This window comes from Erinaceus europaeus, chromosome 13 (genome assembly GCF_950295315.1).
Source record: "Erinaceus europaeus chromosome 13, mEriEur2.1, whole genome shotgun sequence".
Taxonomy (NCBI): Eukaryota; Metazoa; Chordata; class Mammalia; order Eulipotyphla; family Erinaceidae; genus Erinaceus; species Erinaceus europaeus.
This window is the reverse complement of record NC_080174.1, coordinates 8,836,434-8,855,440: the sequence shown is the minus strand read 5'-3', so window position 1 is coordinate 8,855,440 and position 19,007 is coordinate 8,836,434. Positions and strand designations below refer to the sequence as shown.

Genomic DNA, 19,007 nt, shown 5'->3' with positions numbered 1-19,007 from the left:
TACGCCACCACCCAGCCCCCCCCCCCCCAATTTTTTTTATTGGATAAGGCAGAGAGAAATTGAGAGAGGAGGAGGAAGAGAGAGAGAAAAAGACACCTGCAGACCTGCTTCATTGCTTGTGAATTGTCCCCCCTCCACAGGAGTGGTGGGGTGGGGGTGGGGCTTGAACCAGAATCCTTGTGCAGGTCCTTGAGCTTAGTCCTGTGTGAGCTTAACCGGGTGAACCACCGCCTGGCCTCCTTATTTAAGATTTATTTGTTTGTTTACTTATTTGACCAGAGCACTGCTCAGCTCTGGCTAATGGTGATGGGGACTGAGCCTGGGACCTTAGAGCCTCAGACAGGAGAGTCTGCAGAACCATTATGCTATCTCCCCAGCCCTAAAGATTTATTTATTTATTTATTTATTTATTTATTTATTTATTTATTTATTTCATATGAGATGTATAAAGGAGAGAGAGAGAGAGATATCACTCTGGTGCATAAGGTACCAGGGACTGAACGGGCCACCTGTCAGTGTGGGATCATAGCAAACCCTAAGGGAATCGTTGAAAACCGGTAACTATGCGTGTGAGAAGGTGGCTTCTTTTTGTCTTTCTGTGGACAGCTGCCAGAATATAAGTTCTGTTCCGAGCCGCTCTCTAGCCTGGCTGTCTGCTCTGAACCTCACTTCCTCCAGGTGAACTTTACCTCTGAGATTCACACCAGTGTCCAAGGTCAGACTATTAAAGCAGGTGTGTTCCAGGTATTGAACAGAACTGGAACCACTCTGATGGGTACCTTAGGGTGGAAGACTTACTGAGATTTTTTAAAAATATTTATCTATTTATTTATTCATTCCCTTTTGTTGCCCTTGTTGTTTTATTGTTGTAGTTATTATTGTTGTGATTGGATAAGACAGAGAGAAATGGAGAGAGGAAGGGAAGACAGAGAGGGGGAAAAGAAGACACACACCTGCAGACCTGCTTCACCGCCTGTGAAGCGACTCCCCTGTAGGTGGGGAGCCGGGGGCTCCAACCAGGATCCTTAGGCCAGTCCTTGCGCTTAACCCACCATGCTGCTGCCCAACTCCCCTGAGATTTTTTTAAAAGTAGATACCTACCACAACAATGAAGCTTCCTTTAATGCATTGGGAGCTGGGCTTGAACCTGGGCCACATACATGGCAAAGCAGCTCTTTTGCCCACCCTAAATGGAGGCACTGTTTCTACAAGACTGTGGGCGTGACAGAGCTATAGTCTCACATCTCCCTGAGGTGGCTGTCAGCACCCCACAGGGCCACTGGACTTGCCACCCCCCCCTTCAAGCTCCTTTTAACTTTATTAAATCACAATTTATTAGTTTTGCCCTGTGTTTTTGGTTCTTTTGTTTAAGACCCACCTATTCTTCTTCTAGCGTTTGCCCTTCTTCCGTAGCCAGTCAACAGCGTCAGGTTGAGCCTGATGTAAAGTTTCGAAACCTCCTTTGAATCTGGAGAGGTGGCAGTCGTTGACTGTGTGGGTCATAGTCTGTCTGGAGCCGCAGGGGCAGTTTGGGTCGTCTCTGGCTCCCCAGCGATGGAACATAGCGGCGCACCGGCCATGGCCTGTTCGATAGCGATTGAGGAGGGCCCAATCATAACGTGCTAGGTCAAAGCCGGGTTGACGCTCTGTGATGAGGTGTTTGTTCTTGACCTCAGCTGACTGCCAACTCTGTTTCCAAGAGTCTGGAACAGAGAAGTTCAGTGTAGGCGTAGGGGACCAGATTGGGTGACGAGACGTCAAGCGTTGGACAGGGTGGGCGAAGATATCCGCGTATATTGGCAGGTCCGGTCGAGCGTAGACGTGGGAAATGAACTTAGATGATGCCGCATCCCAGCGAATATCTGGTGGGGCGATGTTGCTAAGAACTGGCAGCCATGGAACCGGGGTGGAACGGATGGTTCCAGAAATGATCCTCATGGAGGAATATAATTTGGAATCGACCAAGTGGACATGGGGGCTACGGAACCATCCTGGGGCACAGTATTCTGCAGTGGAATAGCATAATGCCAAAGATGATGATCGTAGTGTGGAAGCGCTCGCGCCCCATGAGGAGCTGGCCAGTCTTGCAATGATGTGATTCCTCGCGCCCACCTTTGCTGCAGTTTTTATGAGATGTTTGTGAAATGACAGAGTGCGATCGAGAGTAACGCCAAGATAGACTGGCTGGGCTTCATGCCGGATTCCCGTATCGCCAAGCTGCACATTAAGCTCACGCGAGGCCGAGGCATGGTGTAGATGGAAAACAGATGATACCGTTTTTGCAGTGCTAGGGATTAGTCACCATTTTTTACAGTAATCAGATATCAGAGACATGTCTTTCGTGAGTGTTTCCTCGAGGATGTCGAACTTGGATGCCTGAGTTGCACAGCAGATGGCATCCTATGAGTGAGAACATCACTATTCCTCCTCCTTCTGGTTTTTTTTTTCCCCCTTCACTTAACAGTAGTCCCACCCATGTTTGTTGTAGCAAAAGAAATCTTATCATTTTTTTCTTCTTCCTCTTCCTCCTTTCTTCCTCCTTCTTCCTCCCTCTTTCCCCCACCTTGTTTTTTTTTTTTTTTGTATAGAAATAGGCAGAGGTTGTGAAAGATACCACAGCACGAAGCACCCTTAAACGCGGCAAAGCAGCACACTCCCCAGCTGAGCTATATGCCCATCCCCTGCGCCATGATCTCCTACAGTTAAGTAGTAGTCCAGTGTGTGAAGGACACAACTTCCTTACCCACTGTGTTTACCCATACTTTCTAGAACCTGCCTTAGACAGCCCCTCTCCGAAGAAAAGCCTCCCGCATCTAGTCCCTGTCTGGTGCCTGCTTCATGGGGGACCCATCTCTCTACTTCTACTTTCTACTTCTCTCTTTCCCTTCCCTCTCTTCTCCAGGCAGGCCTTATTTTTAAAATTTTATTATTTATTGATTGATTAGAGACAGCCAGAAATTGAGAGGGGAGAGGGAGAGAGAGACCTGTAGCATTACTTCACCATTTGCAAAGCTTCCCCCCTGCAAGTAGGGATGGGGAGCTTGAACCTGGGTCCTTGTGCATTGTGACCTGTGCACTCAACCAGCTGCACTACCACCTGGCCCCTCCAGACAGTCTTTATAAAATTAACAACAGCCATATCTTCTTATTTTTGCATGGGTCATTTTTTTTTTTTTTTTTTTTTTTGATCCTGTGTATGTCGTGTAAAGATCTTCTCCCATTCTGCAAGGAGTCTCTCTGTTTGGGCAGTGGTTCCTTTTGGCCATGCAGAGACTTTTCAACTTTTGAATGTAGTTCCATTGGATTATTTTTGTTTTCCTAGTGATTGGACTTGAGTCACAGAAGAAGGGCTTAAGTCGGGAGGTGACAAGTGTGCTGGAAGCCATTAACTCCCTCAGTAAAAGGGGGAGAAAAAAAAAAGAACCTGACCACAGGGGCTGGGTGGTGGTGCATTTAGTTGAGCACACATGTTAACAGTACGCAAGGACCAGGGTCCAAGCCCCCAGTCCCCACCTGCAGGAGGGAATGCCACAAGTGGTGAAGCAGTGTTGCAGGTATCTATCTACCTATATATCTATCTATCATCTATCTCTATTTCTCTGTCCAATAAATGAATAAATTAAAAACATTTTTAAAGAAATTAACAACAGACACCAGCAGAAGGAAGCATCCATACCCAGCTCTCCGAGCAAACCCTGGCCTCGGGAGTCGGGCTGTAGCTCAGCGGATTAAGCACAGGTGGCAAAGCACAAGGACCAGCATAGGGATCCCAGTTCGAGCCCACGGCTCCCCACCTGCAGGGGAGTCGCTTCACAGGTGGTGAAGCAGGTCTGCAGGTGTCTATCTTTCTCTCCCCCTCTCTGTCTCCCCCTCCTCTTTCCATTTCTCTCTGTCCTATCCAACAATGACCACATCAGTAACTACAACAATAAAACAACAAGGGCTACAAAAGGGAATAAATAGATATTAAAAAAGAAAAAAAGAAACCCTGGCCTCATGGGCGGGGGGGGGGGGGCGGGGGCGGGGAGGGGGTAGATAGCATAATGTTTATGCCAGGAGTCTCTCATGCCTGAGGCCCCAAAGTCCTAGTTTCAATCTTCAGCCATCACCATAAACTGCTCTGTTAAAAATTTAAAATAATAATAATAATAGTAAAATAAATAAACGGGGTCCTCAGGTCCCCATCTCCGTCGCTGTCTCTTGTCTCTTCCCAGGAGCGGGGGTGAGGAGGTGGGGAAGGGAGACAGTCAGTCTCTCCAGCCCCTGGCTGGGGACCTGGGCGCCTGGATGTCACCTACAGTCGAGTCTCCATCGCCTGCCAGTCGGGGGGGGGGGGGGGGGGGGGAGGGGGACAGACAGCCTGGCCCGACTCACGGCCAGGGGGCGCAGCCCCGGCTCCCCGACTTGCGCGGCGCCTGGGTTGGAATGTCCCAAAGAGAGCGCAGGAGGCGGGGGTCCGGGGCGGGGACCGGGGATCGGCCAGCGGCGGGGCGGCCGACTTGGGGGGGTGTTGGAGGGGGTGGGCCGCGCCCCGGGGCGGGGAGGGGGCGGGCCGAGTGGGCCGGGGAGGAGGCTGTTCCCGCAGCGCCGGGAGCTACGCGCGGTTCTTGGGGGGCACCGAGGCTCCCGAGGGGGTGGGGCGCAGGCACCCCAGAAACTTCCCCGACTCGCATCTCCACGCCCGTGCGCTCCGGCCAAGGTAAGCGGGGCTCAGGGTGCAAGACTGAGCAGAAGGCGGGGTACTGGTGTGTGTGTGTGTGTGTGTGTGTGTCGGGGAGGGGGGTGTGAACCCCCAAGCCTGTGGGCAGCCTCCAACCTCCCAGGCGCGGAGCCCAACCCCGGGGCGCTGGGTGCGAGCAGCCCGGGCGCCCCGCCAGGGGTCCCCCCTCTTCCTGCTCTGTGCTTTGTTCCCGGTCGCTCCCCGCTTCTGGTCGCCGGGCCCGGGGGACCCCTCTGCTTTCCCCCCCCCCCCAGGCCTGGCCGAGGAAACACTTTTCAGAACCTTCTGAAACCCCTTGAGCCTCCCTCTCCCCCCTCCCCAGCACTGCGCCCCCGGGGGAGGCAGGGGGAGCCGGGGTTCCGCGGCGCAACTCTGGGGATCCCGCGGCCCCGCCGAGTCCCCCACCCAGGGGCCCGGCCGAGCGGTGGCGGCGGGGACAGTCCCGCCTGCGGGGAAAGCCGACACGCCGTGTCCCAGTGGATCAGGGTTACTAAAAACAGTCGGGAAAGAAAAGGGCCCTTTCTTCCCGCTGTCGCGGCCACCGAGCTGGGGGTGGAGGGTGAGGGGGTGTGGGTGGGGGTGCGGTTGCCGCAGGAGGCAGTTCTTTCTCCCAGACAACAGAACAACCGCAGGCCCAGCCGCTGCTAGACTGCTGGCTTCACTTTTTTTTACTTGTTTGGTGCTTTCGACCCAACTCTGGTTGTTGGGTGTGCAGGGCTCGAACCTGGGACTTCTTCCACGCGTGCAAATCCTGTGCACTACTGTAGTGCTGTCTCCCCAGCCCTGAGTCCTACTTAAAAACAAACAAACAAACAAACAACTCGAGTGACTTGATTAATTTGGAGGGGTGTGTGTGTCTTGATTTGGGTAGGGGTCAGGGTGGCAGGGAAGTGGATGATTTTGAATTCCAAGTTCTGAGGAAGCTTTCTTGTGGCCGACTAAGGGGTGCGGGGGTAGTGGGGGGAGACATGGAGGTTATCAGTCCTACATCCTGGCTGTGTTAAGGACTAGCACCTGGTGCTCAATATCGCCCTCTTGGTGGCTAAAAACATGTTTTCAGAACCGTCCTCTGAAGTTTCTTACAGGTGCAAACCATATGCTGCACAGACTATCAGGTCCAGATTCCAAGTTGGCAAACATCTGAGCTGAGAGTCTGAGCACAAGCAGTGTGTATCCACAGGTCCTGTCCGGTCCGGTCCAGTAGAGTGTGTAGGTACTTAAAATCTTTCCTGATACCCCTGAAGGTTTTCAATACTTTGCTTTAGTGAGAGAGAGAGAGAGATGCTTTGTTTTAATGAGAGAGAGAAATACTTGGTTTTGATGAGAGAGAGAAATACTTTGTTTTGATGAGAGAGAGAAATACTTTGTTTTCATGAGAGAAAGAGAGAGAGAATGAGAGAGAGAGATCAAGACTAGAGCACTGCTCTGTGCTGGCTCACTGCGGTGCTGCTGCTGTGGATTGAACTGGAGACCTCAGTGCCTCAGACATGAAAGATAACCATTATGTTGTCTCCCCATTCTGTTTTTCATTTTTATTTATTTTTTAATATTTATTTATTCCCTTTGGTTGCCCTTGGTGCTTTTATTGTTGTGGTTATTATTGTTGTTGTTATCATCATTGTTGGATAGGACAGAGAGAAATGGAAAGAGGAGGGGAAGACAGGGGGGGAGAGAAAGATAGACACCTGCAGACCTGCTTCACTCCCCTGCAGGTGGGGAGCGGGGAGCTCGAACCTGGATCCTTATGCCACCTGCGCTTAATCCACTGCGCTACTGCCCGACTCCCCGTTTTTTATTTTTCTTTTGCAAATGTCACCATGCTCAAGGACTTCCGGTTCCAACCCCCCAGTCTCCACCTGCAGGGGGGAGATTCATGACTGGTGGAGCAGTATTTTTTTTTTTTGCCTCCAGGGTTATTGATGGGGCTTGGTGCCAACATTACAAATCCACTTTTTCTGGCAGCCATTTTTTCCCATTTTTATTGGATAGGACAGAAATTGAGAGGAGGGAGAGATAGGGAGAGAAAAAAGATGGACACCTACAGACTGGCTTCACTGCTTGTGAAGTGTTCCTACTGCAGGTAGGGAGCCAGAGGGCTTGAACCCGGACCCTTACACTTAGGACTGTGTGTGCTTAACTGGTTGTGCCACGCCTGGCCCTTCTCTACCTCCTTCTCTTCTCTCAAATAAAAGAAAGAATAAAGATAAATAAAAGTCCTCAAGATGGATACATCCTAAGAGCTAATGACTCATCCATTGGATTTCACCTGGTTGGCTTTTAAGCTAGGGCTTGTGGCTTGAGTCTTTCTATACTTTCTGTGATTGGTAAGTACAGAAAAGTGTATGGGGCCGGGTGGTGGCACACCTGGTTGAGTGCACATGTTAAAATGCACAAGGACCCAGGTTCGAGCTTGCCATCCCCACCTCCCCACCGGTAGGGTACCCATTCATTGGGGAAACTGAGGATCCTTCCTAGCCGACTGAATCCACATGGATCCCAGTCACTTTCAAAGCCAGCAACAAGCAGCACCTGACAGCTTTCAACCTGACCTGTTGACTGGCTACGGAAGAAGGGCAAACGCTAGAAGAAGAAGGAGGAGGAGGGGGGAAAAGCTTCACGAGCGGTGAAGCAGGGCTGCAGGTGTCTCTCTGTCATTCTCCCTCTCTATCTCCCCCCCCCAATTTTGATGGTCTCTATCCAGTAAATAAATGAAGATTATAAAAAAGTTAAAAAAGAATTAAAAAAAAATGTGACAAAAGGCATAGTGGTTATGCAAAGAGACTGTCATGCCTGAGACTCCAAAAGTCTCAGGTTCAATCCCCTGCACCATCACAAGCCAGAGATGAGCAGTGCTCTGGCAAATAAAATAAAATAAAATAAGATAAAATAAAATGTGGCCAGGTCTGGTGGCTGGGGAGTATGTTATTTGGGGACTTAATAAACCTCCCAGGAGTTCAGAGTCAGGTGGAAAACATTAGCCTGCTGGTTAAGATTCCCTTTGATGCATTTCTAGCCTCTTCCTCATGTCACCCCTCCCGCCCCAAACACACACACATCCCTGGCAGAAATTGCTTCTAAGCTGTCACTTCCGAACGCTTTCTGGATTGAATGAACAGTCTGTTTACACCAGGCTTCCTTCACGCGGCCATCTGCTGATTCCTCACCCAGACTCCAAGTGTCAGTCAAATGGCGTTTCTTGGCACAACCCCTTACTCTTTTGAAGCACTTGGGCCCTTTCTCTTCTCTCAGTGCTTCTGCTGCAATGTGTCTTTTTTTTTCCTTTTCATGCCTGCCCATGCCTCCTTGTATGGTTGTCCAGGCTGTCCACTGCACAAAGAGGCTGGGCTCTGTTTTCTAAGTTCATGCGTGGCTCCACTCCTTGTCCATAGGAAGGAACCTTCTTTTGCTAATCACCCGGAGGCCTGACTTGGGTTTCAGTCTCTCCCTGCTCCTGTTCTCAGCACCTGTCACAGAGATTGGAAAGAAGAGGTGCTTTTTGCTATCTTTTTTTTTTTTTTTTGCAAAAGTCTAGAAAGTATCAAGAGGGAAGCCGGCCAGTGGTGCACCCAGTTAAGCGCACATAGTACAGCATGCAAGGACCCGGGTTCGAGCCCTCGCTCCCCACCTGCAGGGGTGATACTTCACGAGCGGTGAAGCAGGTCTGCAGGTGTCTATCTTTCTCTCCCTCTCTCTATCTTCCCCTCCCCTCTCAATTTCTCTCTGTCCTAGAAAAGAAGAAAAAAAGTATCAAGAGTTTGCAGGGAGATTTTCCCCCCATCTAAATCAGTATATAGGCTGTACTTTCCCTGGCTGTATGCTGGGCTGAGCAGGTGATTCTGAGATGTCTTCTTCCCGTCCAGGGAAGAATCTGGAAGTGTGAACTCACAGGGACACACGCCAATGTGGGCTGGGCCTCCTCAGCTGTTTCCTTTGAAAGCAGTTAGGTTTGTTCTAATCGTGATTGCTTGCCCAAGTGGTCGTTCCCGTGAGCCCTTCAGAATAAGACCACAAAGACCTCTGTTCACGTTAACACGAGCTGCTTTCTATTATCAATGCAAATGGGCTCTGTCGCTTTAATCTGACTGTATCACAGAGTTGAGCTTTAAGCGATAGGGCAAGAAGGCTTTGAGTCTGACTGATTTGGGGGTCTTCACCATTCACACCTGGAAAATGGAGTTTTCTCGTGCGGGCAGTTCACAAGCTCTGGACTGCAGGAAGCCTTACCCGCCCATCTTCCTGTCCCTCCTTAGATGTAGTTGAAACTTGTAAGGAATCGTAGGACGACCTGGATTACTTAATGAGCCACACTCCCTGCAAGGGTCAGTCAGCTCATTGCAATTTCCGAAGTCCTGATATGAATCATAGACTTGTCAATGTCAAATGAGCTCACTAGTTATAGGATATTCTGGAATCTCAGGGATTCTAGCTTAGAACAACTTTAAAGATGGTTATGGCAAGTGTTTTTCTACGTTGTGGGAACCCAGGAAATTGAAGGGCACAGAACTCATGGAGAAGCACATCTGGAAGGAACCCCATGAGCTTCTGGCTTCATTTGTTCAAGTGCCTATAGGATTAGTCTTGACTTTAGTCAGGGAATCTTGAAGGTATGAGCTGATGATAAGATCTCAGAAGATTGCCAGCACCAGGCACGACACCTTATGTGAAACAGACGCGTGATAAATATTTGCTGAAAGAATGAACCAGTTGATAGTTTACTTATTGAAGCAGTTGTTTGATATAGCCCAAACCAAAGTCCTTTAGAATTCTTTATGGTGTAATTTGGCCTGTGTGATTGTATTCCTTAAACACAATAAAAAGTATTGGGAAAACATTAACTAAGGACTGGGTGGGAACTGTTATTTATTTATTTATTTTATTTTTATTTGTAAAAAGGAAACACTGACAAGAACCATAGGATAAGAGGGGGACAACTCCACACAATTCCCACCACCAGAACTCTGTATCCCATCCCCTCCCCTGATAGCTTCCCTATTCTTTATCCCTCTGGGGAGTATGGACCCAGGGTCATTATGGGGTGCAGAAGGTGGAAGGGCTGGCTTCTGTAATTGCTTCCCCGCTGAACATGGGCGTTGACAGGTCGATCCATACTCTCAGCCTGTCTTTCTCTTTCCCTAGTGAGGTGGGGCTCTGGGGAAACAGGGCTCCAGGACACATTGGTGGGGTCATCTGCCCAGGGAAGTCTGGTTGGCATCACGGTAGCATCTGGAACCTGGTGGCTGAAAGAAGAGTTAACATATAAAGCCAAACAAGTTGTTGACTGATCATGAACCTAAAGGCTGGAATAATGCAGATGAAGATTTGGGGGTCTCCGTTTTGTAGATAGTTAGTAGGCCTATTTTAGTTATATTCCAAAGGGCCCATGACTATACTAGTGGTTTTTTTTATTGTTGTTGTTTGTTTGTTTTTCTGAGCCTGACATCTAATATGCAGGTGGGTCCAAGTTATTGTCTGAGGAGATGATGTCAAGGCTGTAAAAAGGACCAGAAAGCTGGATTAGGGAAGAGAGTAGCTCCCAAATATGGGAAAGGTGTATAAATACTGTATAAATAAATAAATAAATAAATAAATAAATACTGTATAAATACTGTAAAACCCTATCGATTGATCTGACCTGGGGTCCATATTCAGCTTAGGAGCCTATGTGACCTCTGCATCCCTGTAGATCTGAGCTCACATTCTGTGGTAGGAACATTCCAAGTTGCCCCAATTTCAAGACCCATCTTCCTCAGGTGGAACATGGAGTATGTTTTCCAGCCTCCCTTGGAGGATGGAACATTCTCTACTGTTGTTGATCCAAGTTGAGGGCAAGGTCCTATAGGGGAGCTTTCCTATTCTTTAACCCTCTGGGAGTATGGACCCAGGGACATTATGGGTTGCAGAAGGTGGAAGGTCTGGCTTCTGAAATTGCTTCCCTGCTGAACCTGGGCGTTGGTAGGTCGATCCATACTCCCAGCCTGTCTCTTTATTTCCCTAGTGGAGCAGGGTTCTGGGGAAGTGGGAACTGTTTTCTAAATCAAGGAGCGTGAACTCCTGGTAGGAAGGCCTAATAGAAAAGAGAGGGTTCAGTGGTCCGGGAGGTGGCGCAGTGGATAGAGCATTGGATTCTCAAGTATGAGGTCCCCCCGAGTTCAATCCCCGGCAGCACATGTACCAGAGTGATAGTGGTTCTTTCTCTCTCTCCTCCTATCTTTCTCATTAATAAAAAAAAAAAAAAGAGAGAGAGAGAGAGAGGGTTCAGAAGCAGTAGGCCTGTTGCCAAACTAGCCTTGATTCTGCAACTGTTAAACATCACACCGTCTTCTGCCATCTCTTCCTGTGGCCTTGTGAAGAGGCTGAGGTGAGCACAGAGGTGTGAATGCACCTTGCGGACTCGGGAGCCCTGACTAGTGAATGTCAAGTTGAGAGTTAGAATCTGTGACAGAAATACCCACAGGCACTGAGCCGGGTTTTCTGTGGCCATATTCCTACACCCCTTCGTCCTCAGAAGGGAGCAGGCAGGCTTGTGAAGGGACAGAAAAAGTCTAAACAACCAGCTTTCCGCTAGCACTTAGCCCCTAGGATGTATTGAGTTTCTTTAATTTCTGTTTTTGTTTTAATTTTTTAATTATTATCTTTAGTTATTGGATAGAGATAGCCAGAAATTAAGAGGAAAGAGGGAGATAGAGAAGGAGAGAGGCAGAGAGATACCTGCAGCCCTGCTTTACTGCTTGTGAAGTGTTCCAGGGGCTTGAACCTGGGTCCTTGTGCACTGTAACATGTGCACTCAACCAGGTGCGCCACTGTCCGGCCCCTTCTGTTTTTATTTTTTATTCTATTTATTTATTTTGTCTCCAGGGTTACCGCTGGGGCTCAGTGCCAGCACTATGAATCTGGCGCTCCCTAGAGCTGGCCATCTTTTTCCTATTTTATTTTATTTGATAGGACAGAGAGAAATTGGGAGAGGAGAAGGAGCCAGGGAGAAAGAGAGACACCTGCAGACCTGCTTCACTGCTCGTGAAATGTCGCCATTGCAGGTGGGGAGCCGGGGGCTCAAACCAGGATCCCTGCGCCTAGTACCATGTGCTCTTGGCTGGGTGTGCCATTCCCTGGCAACTTGTTCCTTTAATCTCTGAACATGTACGTGGGTTCAAGTAGAAAAGTGACACTAGGTGACATGAAAGCAAATCACCTTGCTGTAAGGCTGTGGGAGAAGTTTATTATTTATTCATTCACTGACTTATAAGAGAACCCGAGCGTTGTGGTGACCTGTGTGGTGTGGGGAATGGAACTCAGAACCGTCACACTTGAATATCCTCTGCTCTACCCGCCCCCCCACCTCTTTGCTCCGAGTGGAACCTTTTTTTTAACCCCCTCCTACTTTCAGTAGAGGGAGAGAGAAGCAGAAAGAGACATTCTCCAAGCTTCCCACATGTATGTAGGGTGCCCCCATGTAGGTAGTGACAGGGGACTTGAACCTGGGTCCTTGAACATGGCAAATTATGCCCTCCACTGGGTGAGCTATCTCCTAGCCCCCATGCCCCCATGCTATTTAATTTGATCTGTTTTATTCCCTTATATTTTATTTTGGATATAGACAGAGAAATTGAGTAGGAAAGGCGGAGATAGAGAGGGAGAAAGAATGAGATACGTACAGTCCTGTTACACCACTTATGAAGCTTCCCCCCCTGCAGGGATGGGGGCTTGAACCTGGGTCCTTGTACCCTGTAATGTGATCACTCAGCTGGGTATGTCACCACAAGGCCCCCTTATTTATTTTACTTGAGAGAGAGAGAAGGGGGGTAAGAGACACACCAGAACACTGCTCAGCTCTGGCTGATGGTGGTGCTGGGGATTGAACCTGAGACCTCAGAGCCTCAGGCATGAAAGGCTTTTGCAGAACCGTGATGCTGTCTCCCTAGCCACCCCCTGCACATTTTAGACCAGTTCCTCTTTAGATTGTGACACGTGTTTTTGACTTTAGGACAAGAAGATGGGAAAGATGATAACTGTGAAGGTATGATTTATTTTAATTATTATAGTAATTCTTGGGGTCGGAGACGGACAAATTAATTGTGAGAGATGATTGAGGAGAATGACGGTACAACAGCGCGGACAGGGGAAGTGGGGAGAGACTGGGTGTCTAAAGGAGGTGGAGGGCTGGGGAGCTAGCACAGTGGTTATGCAAAGGACTTGCATACCTGAGGCTCTGAGGTCCCAGGTTCAGGTCCCAGCACCACCATTAGCCAAAGCTGAACAGGGCTCTGGTAAAACAAAACAAAATAAAACAAAACAATAATAAATTTGAAAAAAAAAGAAAGGAAACGGAATGGGCCAGTGATTGAAAGAACATGGAAGTGATTTAGCTCCATTTCTAGATCTTTCCTGCTCTCTGCAGTGCAGAAGGAGAAGCGAGGGGTGGGGGTGGGACTGGGGGCTGGCAGGCAACATCCCCTGCTCCTTCCCCAGGTTCACACAAGTGACCACAGTCACCCAGCTGCGATCGGAACCAGGTCCCTTGGATTACACATTCCTCTCTGTCTCTCTTAATATTTTCATTTATGTATTTACTTCGGATAACGATAGAGAGAAATTGAGAGGGAAGGGGGAGATAGAGAGGGAGAGGGGCCAGGTGGTGGCACATCTTGGTTGAGCGCATATGCTGTAATGCACAAGGACCGGTCCCCACCTGCAGGGGGAAAGCTTCATGAGTGGTGAAACAGGGCTGCAGGTGTGTCTCTGTTTCTTTCCCGCTCTATCATCCCACTCCCTCTCCATTTCTGGTTGTTACTATCTAATAATTAAAGATAATAAAAGAATTAAAAAAAAAGAGTGTGGGGGAGAGAGAGAGAGAGACACTAGCAGCCCTGCTTCACTACTCATGACACTTTCCGTGCATGTGGGAATCAGGGGCTTGAACCTGGGTCCTTGTGCACTGTAATGTGAGCACTTAACCAGCTGTGCCACTGCCCGTACCCCCCCCTTCCTTTCACTCTCAACTGTGTCCTTTGTATAAGTACCGCGCGCTAACTGATAACACCACTGGAGCTCAACTGTCATTTGTAAAGGGCGCCCAGGATGTCACAAGAAAAGTCCAGTTTGAGAGCTTTTATGTGTATGAGTTAGTTGTGTGTTAATTCTAGGAAGCCCCCCCCCCCCCCCCAGATGTCAAGACCATGGGAAGGCGGGTGTGTTTCCTCTCTGGATCCCTGTTACTCCCGGGGACCCCACCCAGCCCCGCACCCCCAGGCACTGGAGCCAGCTGCAGTGGGGCGCCTTTGTTTCCCTTGATGAGGTTGGCAGATTGAGTTCATTGTGGTGTCCTGGTGTTGGGTTGCAAAGTTTCATTTCTGTTTCTGACTCTTGTCTCTTGGCCCTGGTTTGCCAAAATTCCAGTATGGAGGGGCCAGGGGGGACGGGTGATGGACGGGAAACACCCCCGGAATTTGGAAGATTCTCTTGGGAGACAGCATCCTGGTCAGTTTGCACATCTCCTCTTAAACTGTTCAAAGCCATGATTCCTGCCACCTTTAAAGGAAGGTGGTAGAGAGGGGGAAAGAGGATGGGAGAGGGCTTGATGCAGTGATGTATTGCTCTTTTAAAATAAATTTTTAAAATTAGTCTCTTTATTTATTGGATAGAGACAGAAATCTAGAGGGAAGAGGGAGATAGAGAGGGAGAGGGACAGAGAGACACCTGCAGCCCTGCTTCACCACTCACAAAGCTTTCCCCTTGCAGGTGGGGACTGGAGGCTTGAACCCAGGTCCTTGTGCACTGCAGTGTGTGCGCTCAACCAGGAGCACCACCACTCAGCCCTAATTTATTGCTTTTAAGAAAAATTAGATTTTTTTTTTCTGTTTTATTTTGTCTGGCAAAGCAAATTCTATGCCTCAAGACTTTCATCTTAAGAAATGCATGGATTTTAAAAATCTTTTATTCGTTTATTGGATAGAGACAGCCAGAAATCAAGAGGGAAGAGAGAGATAGAGAGGGAGAGAGACAGAAAGATACCTGCAGCCCTGCATCACCACTCTTCCCCCTGCAGGTGGGGACCGGGGGCTTGAAGCCTGGCCCTTGTACATTGTAAGCTGTGTGCTCCATCAGGTGCGTGTCACCTTCATGGGGTGAGGTGTTGGTGCAATAACGTTTGCCCCATAATTCTGGATAATCATGGGGCAGTTAGTTTGAAATGAAGTTCACTGTATTTCATTCCTTCCTTTCTTCCTTTTCTCCTTCCTTCCTTCCTTCCTTCCTTTTTTGTTTAAATACTTTTATTTATTTGAGAGAAAAATGAGAGTGGCAGAGAGAGAGAGAGAGAGAGAGAGAGAGAGGGAGAGAGAATGCTTGAAAGAAAGACACCCAGAGAAAGACCAGAACACTGCTCAGCTCTGGCTTCCGGTGGGGCCAGGGATTGAACCTGGGACGTCAGAGCCTGAGGCATTGACAGTCTTTAGCAGAACCATTAAGCTGTCTTCCAGCCCTTCATTGCATTTTCAGGAAGGCATTAATTTATTATGCACATGGATAGAAACTGAGATAGACCATCCCTGGAATACATTTTGTAAATCTTTATTTATTGGATAGAGACAACCAGAAATCTAGAGCAAAGGAGGAGATAGGGAGAGAGAGAGAGAGAGAGAGAGACCTGCGACACTGCTTCATCACTCACAAAGCTTTTCCCCTGCAGTTGGGGCCCGGAGACTGGAACCTGGGTCCTTGTGCATTGTAACGTGTGCACTCAACCAGGGAAGTAGCCACCATCTGCCCTCTGTCCCCCTGGAATACATTCTAATGGACCATCATTTGATTTGGGCTGATGGCTTTGGAAACTTCTGGATCAATACTTGCAGTGCCAAGGCACGAAGTCTTGATGAGTGCCTACTGAATCAGAAACCAATAATGTTTTCCCCCATTTGAACGTGTACTTTTTCCCCTTTCTGGAAAATTCTAGTCACTGCGTGAGACCATCATTGCCTGGAGTGACCCTTCCCTGACGACTGACTGTTATCCTTCTAGTTGGGAAGTACACAGCCACTGTGTGGAAAACAACTTCATTTTACCTAAAGCTTCAAAGAAAATCAGAAATGTCACTGAGTGCTTTCATTTATTATTGAATACACCCCACCCCCTTGGTAGCTGGCCAATTTTTTTGTATTTTTTTAAATATTTATTTATTCCATTTTGTTGTCCTTGTTGTTTTATCGTTGTAGTTGTTGATGTTATTGTTCTTGGATAGGACAGAGAGAAATGGAGAGAGGAAGGGAAGACAGAGAGGGGGAGAGAAAGAGAGACACCTGCAGACCTGCTTCACTGCCTGTGAAGCGACTCCCCTGCAGGTGGGGAGCTGGGGGCTCAAACCGGGATCCTTATGCCCGTCCTTGTGCATTGCACCACCTGCGCTTAACCCGCTGCGCTACCGCCCAACTATATATATATATATATATATTTTTTTTTTTTAGTGTCTGCAACTTTTACTTGTCAATTAGATTGCAGTAAAGCTGGATTTTTTTAAAAAAATAATTAGTGGCACACCTTGGTTGAGCACACATTTTACCATATCCAAAGACCCCAGTTCAAGGCCCACATTCAACACCTGCAGGGGGAAATTCACAAGCCATGAAGCAGACCTGTAGGTGCCTCTATCTTTCCCTCCCCTCTCAGTTTCTCTTGTATCTGTATCAAAAATAAATAAATAAAAGGGGGATCTCTCAGGAGAAGCAGAGCTCTTTATATTTACATTGATTTGTGTAACCAAAAAGCAAGAAACAAACATAAAAGCCCACCAGAAACTTAATGTTCTTTAATTATAGCTCCCTTTTCCTCCCATCTTCTTCTGTATCAGAATGTTGTTGTTGTGGGCTGGGTGGTGCTGTGCTCAGGTGAATGCACACCTCACCAAGCACAAGGACCCAGGTTCAGTGCCCCAGTCCTCACCTGTAGGGGGAACTGCATGGATAATGAAGCAGTGCTGCAGGTGTCTTTCTGTCTTTCCTCCTCTCTCTCTTCCCCTCTCCATTTCTTCCTGTCCAGGGGGCCAGGTGGTGGCACACCTGGTTGAGTGCACGTATTATAATACACAAGGACCTGGGTTTGAGTTCCTGGTCTGCACCTGCAAGGGGAAAGCTTTGCAAGTGGTGAAGCAGTGTTGCAGGTGTCTCTCTTATCTCCCTCTCTCTCTTTTAAAACATATTTAATTAATTTATTTATTAGATAGAGGCAGAGAGAAACTTAGAGGGGAGAGGGAGATAGGGAAAGAGGGGGTTGGCGGTAGCGCAGAGGGTTAAGCGCAAAGACCAGCGTTAAGGGTTCCAGTTCAAGCCTCCGGCTCCCCACCTGCAAGAGGATCCCTTCACAAGCGATGAAGCAGGTCTGCAGGTGTCTGTCTTTCTCTCCCCCTCTCTCTCTTCCCCTCCCCTCTCCACTTCTCTCTGTCCTATCCAACAACAATGACATCAATAACAACAACAGTAAAACAACAAGGGCAACAAAAAAGAGAAAAAAAAAGAGAGGGAAAGAGACACACGCAGAGAGAGAGACATCTGTAGCCCTGCTTCACCACTTGTGAAGCTTTTCCCCTGCAAGTGGGGACCAGGAAATTGAACCTGGGTCCTTGCACACTGTAATGTGTGCAACTTAATCAGGTGTGCCACCACCTGGCCCCTCTCTTTCCCACTCTTTTACCCCCTTCCCTCTTGATTTCTGGCTGTCTCTATCCAATAAATAGCTAAAGATAATTTTTAAAAAGCTCCCTGTTCTAGCAAATAAAGTATAAAGAATTTTGTTGTAATTAAGGAACCCTCATGACCTTACTCCTCTAGGCTTGTAATCATCCTCTGTCAGATTCCTTCCAAACAACAAGAAGGCCATCCTTTTGTAGCTTGCTGCTGTGATGTTTGGGGGAGACATGCCACGTGACTTTCTTGCACGCCTTTTTTCCGCTTTTCCTGCTAGACAGGAAGGGATGAGTAGTTTGAACGTGATGTGCTAGTGCTTGGTTATGTTTTGAAAGGTGCATTTCCAGGATCAAGAGCATTGATCAACTCTGGTGTAGGGTGGTGCAGGGGGTAGAGCCTGGGGTCTCAGGCAGGCAAGGCCTGAGGTGGTAGGCATTAGACTGTCTCCTCAGTCTTTTAAGTGTTTGATTGAATCGTTGATGGTGTTTATCTAATCGGGGCCAATCAGCTCTAGGGAAAGACTGGGGCTTTGCATTTTGGATACTGTGTTTACCCAGAATAGCTGTGTGATCATTTTTGTTCTTGATCTGCCATTTCTTGATTTGTAATTTTTTTTTTATAGGAGATAGAGAAGCCACATTGCATTTCCATGACTCATAGGGAGAAATCTTTGCAGCTACGAGACTTGGTCATTCTGTGCAGCAGTAGAGTAGAACAAAGGCCGTTTCTGGAATGATTTGTAGTGTGTGCTTATTCTCCCTGACATTTGAGCTCAACTGGGTAAATCGGGGCTTGAGGAGTCTAGACGGACTTCTCAAAACATGCCATGCCAAACTCCTGTGGTTTGGGAGTGGGGTGGAGGGCTGTGGATGATACAAATTTCAAGGCTTCTGGAACTGGGTGTCGGAGAGCTAGAGCTGAACGATTGATACTACAAGAACCTGAGTTAAGATCAGCCAGTGGCTTCGTGGCATTGAAGGTGGACGTGGCAGGTGTAGGATCTACGTGAAGTTGGGGCCAGACGGTGGTGCACCTGTTTAAGCCACATATGACCAAGTGCAATGACCTGGGTTTGAGTCCCTGCTCCCCACCTGCAGAGGGGACGCTTCACAAGTGATGAAACAGGTCTTCTGGTGTCTCTCTTTATCCTTTTCTACTTCCCCCACCTCTGTCAATTTCTCTCTTAATTTTTTAAAATTATTTTTATTTTATTTATTGGGTAGAGATAGCTAGAAATCCAGAGGGAAGAGAGTGATAGGGAAGGAAGGAGGGAGGGAGGGAGGGAGAGAGAGAAAAAGAGAGAGGGGAGAGGGAGAGATGGGGGGAAGAGGGAGATAGAGAGAGAGAGAGAAAGAGAGAGAGAGAAAGAGAGACCTGCAGCACTGCTTTACCACTTGCAAAACTTTCCCTTTGCGGGTGTGGACCGGGGGCTCGAACTGAACACAGGTTCTTGAGCATTGTAACTTATGCACTCAACCAGGTGCGCCACCACCTGACGCCTCAATTTCTCTCTCCCTTATCTACAAGAAAAAAAATATATGTAAGGTTGAATACTGTCGGGCTAGCTTCGCAGGTGGGAGAGAGAGACGACCAGGGACTCATGGCTGAGTGGTACA

The 19,007-nt window shown here is 48.2% G+C and overlaps 1 protein-coding gene across 8 annotated transcripts in view; it reads left to right on the top strand.

The window, feature by feature from the left end:
- Positions 1-4,525: 4,525 nt before the first annotated feature.
- TIAM2 (TIAM Rac1 associated GEF 2) overlaps positions 4,526-19,007 on the top strand; it is a 274,186-nt gene continuing 259,704 nt past the window's right edge. For 4 of the 8 annotated variants that reach the window (XM_060205285.1, XM_060205281.1, XM_060205283.1 and 1 more), the window contains exon 1: positions 4,526-4,699. The gene's annotated coding sequence lies outside the window, so the exon portion shown is untranslated. Of the gene's footprint in view, positions 4,700-5,795; positions 5,930-19,007 lie in introns of all 8 variants that reach the window. The other 4 variants (XM_060205287.1, XM_060205288.1, XM_060205282.1 and 1 more) reach the window with 3 other exon arrangements.